The sequence below is a fragment of the Mesocricetus auratus genome, unplaced genomic scaffold (genome assembly GCF_017639785.1).
Source record: "Mesocricetus auratus isolate SY011 unplaced genomic scaffold, BCM_Maur_2.0 Super-Scaffold_15014, whole genome shotgun sequence".
Lineage (NCBI taxonomy): Eukaryota > Metazoa > Chordata > Mammalia > Rodentia > Cricetidae > Mesocricetus > Mesocricetus auratus.
The window spans coordinates 61,814,403-61,821,870 of record NW_024429186.1 but is presented as its reverse complement, the minus strand read 5'-3'; the positions used below and the strand labels follow the sequence as shown (position 1 = coordinate 61,821,870).

Below are 7,468 nucleotides of genomic sequence, written 5' to 3'. Positions count from 1 at the left end.
CAGATAGCTCTCTAACTGGGGCCGCTGGGCTCCAACCCTTGCTGGGAAAGCGTGGCTGCTGGCAGCCCCAGTGACTTTACACCTCACACAAGCGTCACTGTCATCCCTGCCACCTCGCTCTGAAGACCTCTTGGACCGAAGAGCTCCGACTCGGAGGCGCTTTCTAGAGCTCATGTTGGTCTGTCCACCAGGTTTTGACGTTTTGACTCTCTGAAATTACTTAATTTTACCCACTGCATTTCACATTCTCCTCAAAAGTTGTGCCTTTTGCATCAGTAAGCCGAGGAACTGGACAGTGCTTGGAAAAGGTGCTCAAAGCAAATCGCTTTGTCCATTTGTTTTAAACCAAGTCCCAATCTAATTTCCACGTGAGAAAGGCTCGTTTTCTCCCCAATCTCTCCCTTACCCTTCTGTCTTCATTTCTTTTATTTTCACCAATAAATGATGCTAAGACAAATGTACACATGTAATAAAAAAACCAGTTAACCTATTTAATGCTTTATAAACACGAACGCATGGTTAATTATACACCTGGATGTTAGATGTGGCGCGCTCCCTGACCAGCAGGAAAGACAACCACCAGACAAGGATTCTTCCCGAATAGAATTTTATTGGAGCCTCTTGGTTGAAGGGAGAGCAGGAAGCGAAAGAGAACAAGCAGGGAACTGCAGCTGCTTATATAGGAGCTGAGGCAGCGTGCAACCGTCCTATTGGTCGAGCACCCCTGGCACCTCAGGCTCCCTGATTGGCCCAGCAAGCTGAAGACACTGCGCATGCTCGAGCTGGTGATTCGGGTTATGACCCTATATGGAGTTGTTTACTCCAGCCCTGCAGGGGCCCAGCGCCATCTTGGAATGTCGGCCACACCTCATGGCTCCCTGCAGTTCCCCTTTCTTGTTTCCTTCAGGGCCAAGTCAGGTCTTATTCCCGATCAGGTCTTCACCTCATGATGCGTGGACCTATCAAGGGAGGCCAAAAACACCTCATAGCATTCCTTCTCCAGTGCAATGGGATCAAGCCCTTGGAGGTGCAAAGGCAATGCTACGAAGGAGCCAGCACGCCTTCCTCAGTGCAATGGGCAGATATCCCATGAGGGTGTAAAGGCCGTGCTTAGCTAGTGGCTCCTGAGAGCGGACAACCATACTTGGGGGGAGTTGCCTTTCTCAAGAGCAGCCAGTGCCTGCAGCATTACTGCCTTATCACGGGACGCCTGAGTCCGCAGGCGGCAGGTCAACCAAAGGCACAGTACGCACCCTCCTATGCAGCATGCAAAGAACATACCTACCCCCACCCAATCCTTGAACAGGGAGAAAGCAGAGGAGATCCAGGACTGTAGTCCCTCCGCTAAGCTGAGATCCACGCGCGTGGAATTGATCAAAACTACTGCACATCTAAGGTCCTCCAGGGCAACATCAAAATCTTCAGACCAATTTCCTGCAAGATACAAAGATAGAGAGCGAGACAAATTGGTAGCCCTAGTGAAATTTTTCATATTGGACCCTGGTGATGCACAAGGCATCCAGCTTCCATTTCCTGAAGAGCAGCGGAGTCATTTTCATGGTGGGCTTCAACGGTTCTGGTCAGGCGGCTCGGGACACAATGAGGCACTTCTCAATCCTGGGGAAAAACACAAACAGCTCCTCTGGACCTCCGGATGACAGGGTCCGGGCCATACCATTTGTTATCCAGCACATTTTTCCACATCACATCCCCTACGCTATCTGGGGTGGGGTAGGTGTGTCGGTCAGCTGCTGTACGGCCTTTGTCATCTATTATCAGGAAATTGAGAGTAAAAAGGGCCATAGCAATCCTGTGGCAGTCTCAGCCACTCCCCCTTTTTGTTTTTGTAAGAGCTCTTTGAGGCTGCGATTAGCTCTTTCCACTATCCCCTGGCCTTGGGGGTTGTATGGCAAACCAAAGGTGTGCGCGACCTGGAGTTGCGCACAAAAGGCACGAAAACCCTTGGAGGATTAAGCAGGGCCATTATCTGTCTTTAAACGGACAGGTTTACCCCATGCCACCCAGGCCTCCAAACAATGGGTCTTTACGTGAGTGGACTTTTCCCCTGCCAAGGGGGTGGCAAAAATGATACCCGAGTAGGTATCCACTGAGACATGAAGATATTTAACACAGCCAAATTCCGGAACATGAGTGACGACCATTTGCCATAAGGCGTTTGGTCGTAGGCCTCAGGGGTTGATACCTACATGAGGGGGATGAAAGAAGGTGACGCAAGAAGAACAGGCTTTTACAATACTTCGAGCATCATGTCTGGTCAGGGCAAACTTTCTCCGCGGGGTGTCAGCGGGGACATGATACAGATTGTGGAAGTCCCGAGCTTGCTGGATAGGATCGGCAGCAACCAGGGCCATCATGGCCCTGGTGGCTAGGTCGGCCTGTTCATTGCCTTTGGAAATAAAGCCAGGAAGCAAGGTATGTGCTCTAACATGACCAACAAAAAAGGAATGGCTTCTTTGTAAAATACAGTGTTGAATCTGTAACAAGATATTTGAGACGGGGCTTGCCTGACGAACTGAGGCAGCCACCTCAAGGGAGGAAACCGCATTAACCACGTACTGGGAATCTGAAAACAAATTAAAGGGCTCAGGGAATTTCTTGAAAACTTCAAGTACTACCAAGCATTCAGTTGCTTGGGGTGTATCAGGTTGAAAAGAAAAAACCTGAGGCGGCTGGTGTCCCACAACCATCGCCCCTTTTCCTGTCTTTGACCCATCAGTAAATATAGTCACGGCACCGACCAGGGGAACGGGTGAAGTGACCTTGGGAAAATAGACCAGATTATCATCCACAAAACTTAACAATGGATGTTTTGGAAAGTGATTATCTATAATATTAGAAAAGGAGCAAAGTAAAACTGCCCAATCATCCACAGTGGCAGCCAAAACTTCTACCTGATCTTTGGTATAAGGAATGATTAGTTTATCCGGCTTTTTTGCAAAAGATGTTAAGCAAAATTTTATGCCAATCATGGCCTGAAGGGCTACTAGGGCAGGATAATAATTAAGGGTCCGCATTCCCACCGAATTGCCATGTAGCCACCAGAGGGGCCCATCCTGCCATAACACACCAGTGGGAGAATGTCTTGTCTTTAGGATGCATAAAGAAATGGGAAGAGATGGATCATATCTATTAAGCTGTGCCCGGGACAGTGCCTCCTCTACCAAGCGTAAGGAACGCTTTGCTGCAGGAGTCAAGGCCCGCGGGGAGGTCACATCAGGATTGCCCTCTAATATGGAAAATAGTGGTAATAATTCAGATCTAGGGAGGTGAAGATAACCCCTAACCCAACTGATATCCCCCAACAACTGCTGGAAGTCGTTGAGTGTTGTCAAATGTTGAGTCCGAATAAGGACCTTCTGGGGGCGAATAGTATCTGGCTGAATTATCATCCCCAGGAACTTAGCTGTGGTAGAACGCTGTACCTTTTCAGGAGCTATAACCAGGCCCCGAGCCTCCAGTGTAGAAACTGTCCTTTGAAAGGCATCCTCAAGATTTTGTAGGGAACGGGCTGCCAACAGGATGTCATCCATGTAATGAATAATGCGCACAGCAGGATATTGCTGCCGCACAGCCAACAAGGCAGCATCCACAAACAGTTGGCACATTGTAGGACTATTAGCCATCCCCTGTGGGAGGACCCGCCATTGAAAACGGGCATCGGGTTGTTCATGATTAATGGAGGGTATGGTAAAAGCAAACCACTCCCTGTCTTGCTTACACAGGGGGATCGAGAAGAAACAATCTTTAATATCCAAGATCATCACAGGCCAATTTCTCGGTAAAGCAGAAAGTAATGGCAGACCTCTTTGAGTAGGCCCCATGATCTGCATTTGGTTATTAACAGCTCTCAAGTCATGAAGCAATCGCCATTTTCCAGATGGTTTTTTAATGACGAAAATCGATGTATTCCATGGCGAAACAGAGGGCTCGATATGGCCCAAGTGAAGCTGTTCCTGGACAAGCTGTCTAACGGCTTCTAATTTCTCTTGAGAAAGGGGCCACTGGGGCACCCATACCACCTTCTGAGTTATCCAAGGTATGGGGAGAGGCTGAACATCAGAAGCCGATGAGTCAGTGGTCCCTAGGAAAAACCCAGCCCTTTTCGATCTGTCTTCAGAGACGGGATGATGGGCTGAGATATACCCTGAAGATTTTTTCCTAGCCCCTTAGTGGGGACGAATCCCTGTTTTGACATCATGTTTTTACTTTCCTCTGAGAACTCATTTGTTAACCACAGCTGTAACTGCTGTTGGGTGTCTCTGCCCCAAAGATTAATGGGGAGGTCGATTACAAAAGGTTGAACTCTGCCCTGTTGGTCCTCCATCTTCCAGACCAGCTCTTTTGAGCTTATACAGGCCGTGTGTGCATAGCCCAAGCCCTGTAGGGATTGGGCCGAGCGTTGGAGGGGCCACTGTTTCAGCCACTCTTTAGTTCTAATAATACTCCGGTCAGCGCCCGTGTCCACCAGGCCAGGAAAGGACCTCCCTTCAATAATTAATTGTAATATGGACCTGTCATCAAGAGCCATAGACAAACAAGCCAGATCAACTCCTGTAGAGCCCAGGCCTCCCTTTTCTCTGGCCCCTTTTCTTGAGGGAAACATCCCATGGGACGAGGGCAGGAGCAGGAGCTGAGCAATGCGATCTCCAGGAGCAATTGAAATAACCCCTGACAGGGAGTGACAAAGAAGCTTAATCTCCCCAGGATAATCCGGGTCGATTACTCCCGGGAAAATCATAAGCCCGTTCATTGTTGATGAAGAACATCCCAAAACTATCCCCACTTGGCCCTCTGGCAATGGACCCAACATGTCTGATGTCAAAATCTGAACCCCCATCTCAGGCGTTTATACCAATCCGGAGGTGGCACAGAGGTCCAGCCCTGCGGAGCCGCTAGTTGCTCGCCGGGCAACTGACTTGGCCCCATCAATTGGGGAGTCTGTGTTGACATAGGGGTCTGAAATGCCCCAAATATTTTTGGGCCCTGGGGACGGGGGCCCCTCATCCCGTTTTTTGACCCGGCTATATCTGGTGGAAGAATGGGGTGGCCATTTATGTCCTTAGTGGAGCGACACTCATTTGCCCAATGTTTGCCTTTCTTACAGCGTGGACAAGTCCCAGGCATGCGCAAACCTGTCGATGCAGGTTGCCCAGGAGAGACGGTGCCACTAGGGCAATGTCTTTTTAAATGTCCTGCCTGACCACACCGGAAGCAGCCCTTTCCTTTAGAATCACGAGCGGCTTTAGTGACAGAAAGCACAGCCGCAGCAAGGCCAGCGTTAGTCAGGGGGCCCCCTACCTCCCGGCAAGCTTTGATCCAAGCGTCTAAATTCTTATGTCTGACCGGGGCTATGGCCCTTTGACACTCTTTTGTACTTTGTTCAAAGATAATTTGTTGTACAAAAGGCATGGTGTATTCAGCACCACCTATTGTCTTTTCTGCTACCTCAAGTAGCCTGGCTACAAAATCTGCAAAAGGTTCCGCGGGGCCCTGAATGATCTTTGTCAAGTTGCCAGCCACTTCCCCTTTATTGGGGAGCGCTCTCCAGGCCCGATAATGAATTTCATTTATTTGTTGATAAACATCCATGGGGAGGCCAACCTGATTGCCCATATATTGTCCAAGGCCCAGGAGCATGTCTGCTGTCCATTCTGGGTGCCCATTTTGAATATTTATTCTAGCCTGTGTCTGGGCATTATCCGTGGCCAGGGACTTAAAGTCCAAGAATTGGCCCTTAGTCAGGCACGCTCTGCCCAACTCAATCCAATCTGTGGGCGTCAGCGGTGAGACGCAGATTCTGTGCAAAAGGGCAATCGAGTAATCTGCTGTGGCTCCAAAATCTTTTACTGCAGCGACGAGATCTTTCAACTGCTTATAAGGTACTGGCTCATATCTCCTCTCATGAGTCAGTGGTTCTTCCAATACTGGGAATGCCGAGGCTAAGCGGGCCCAAGTACCCTGGTTAATGTAGTGGCAACCTTCGCGGAGCACGCCAAAAACGCATAGGAGCGGCTGTTAATGGCGGCGTGGAGGGCGTGACCCGTGGTGGGTCAGGTGGACGGGGTGCCAGATTTGCTACGCCATATGAGGGGTTGTGGGCAGGAGGGCACGATTCAGGCCAATTGCATTCCTCCCCCCCCGATATTTTGCCGCTTTCTCCTCCAGTTCCTCCTCCTCCTCAGGGCTAAGTTCACCATCTGATAATTCTAAATTAGCAAATTCTCTTAAGGCCAGGCAAAGTTGGCCTGTCTCCTCCCCTGGCCCGGGGAGGGGCTGCTTCTCCTCCTTTTGATCTAATTCCTTTTTCTCATCTTTGCATGTGATCGTTTGCTTTTCCTTTTTCTTTTCTATTTTTCTTTTAGGCCTATCCAAGTTTCCCTTTTGTGTGTCCGATTCTGAGAGACTATCCTGGTGTGCTATCAATGCTTTTCGCCCTCCTCTAATGATTTCTGAGTTGGTTCCCTCTCTGAGACAGTCGCGCACAAGGCCCCAGAAGGGAACCGTGCCCCCTTTCAGACAGCGAAACCAGAAACAGTAGGAGAACATAACAGCTACCATTAACACAAAACCCAAATAAAACACCCAAGGATGGAGTCCCCCAGTCAGCATACCTGGAGAAGCTTACTTACCGACATCGCCGCTCCACGTGTCGGGTTCTGAATCCTCTGCAGTCCCTCGCTCGGTACCAGTAGGGGTCGCGTTTTATTGGAGCCTCTTGGTTGAAGGGAGAGCAGGAAGCGAGAGACGCCGAGCAGGGAAACTGCTTATATAGAAACTGAGGCAGCGTGCAACCGTCCTATTGGTCGAGCACCCCTCGCAACCACCTCAGGCTCCCTGATTGGTCCAGCAAGCTGAGGACACTGCGCATGCTCGAACTGGTGATTCTGGTTATGACCCTATATGGAGTTGTTTATTCCAGCCCTGCAGGGGCCCAGCGCCATCTTGGAATGGCGGCCACACCTCATGGCTCCCTGCAGTTAGAGCCTTAAAATTTTTCAAACTCTGACTGTGGCTGCAGGTCAGTGGCAGAGCATAGGACTAGCATGCCTGAGGTCCTAAGGGCAATCCTTGGTAGCTGCAACATGCAATTCTCAAAGAAAATGCAGGAGAAAATCTCCATAAAACTCTTAAACATGAAAAACTTGGTAAATCTGACTTGAATCAAAATTCAAATAATTTTCTCTTACAAAGACACGGTTCAAAGAGTGAAGGGACAAGTCACAGACTTGGAGGAAAGTCTGCAGCTCACATCCCTGAACACGTGTTCAGAATATATAAATTTTAAATCTCTATGGGAAGACAATAGGAACTGGGAAAAAGATTCGGAGTAGACATTTCATGGGAAAAATGGTATGCAAATGGCCATTAAGCAAATGAAAACAGGTTCAACATCGTTAACTACTAGGGAAATCCAAGTCAAAACTGTCATGCTAGCCCTGAATTTCCC

General features: G+C 49.2%; 1 long non-coding RNA gene across 2 annotated transcripts; it reads right to left on the bottom strand.

The window, feature by feature from the left end:
- Positions 1-749: 749 nt before the first annotated feature.
- On the bottom strand, positions 750-6,965 carry LOC121139492. Of its 2 annotated transcripts, none has more exons than XR_005876446.1 (3): positions 6,651-6,965; positions 1,282-1,434; positions 750-959 (listed from the first exon to the last, which is right to left on the bottom strand). It is a non-coding gene; the product is annotated as an uncharacterized LOC121139492 (long non-coding RNA). The 2 variants fall into 2 exon arrangements; XR_005876445.1 differs by having other exon boundaries at positions 1,286-1,434.
- Between the last annotated feature and the right edge of the window lie 503 nt (positions 6,966-7,468).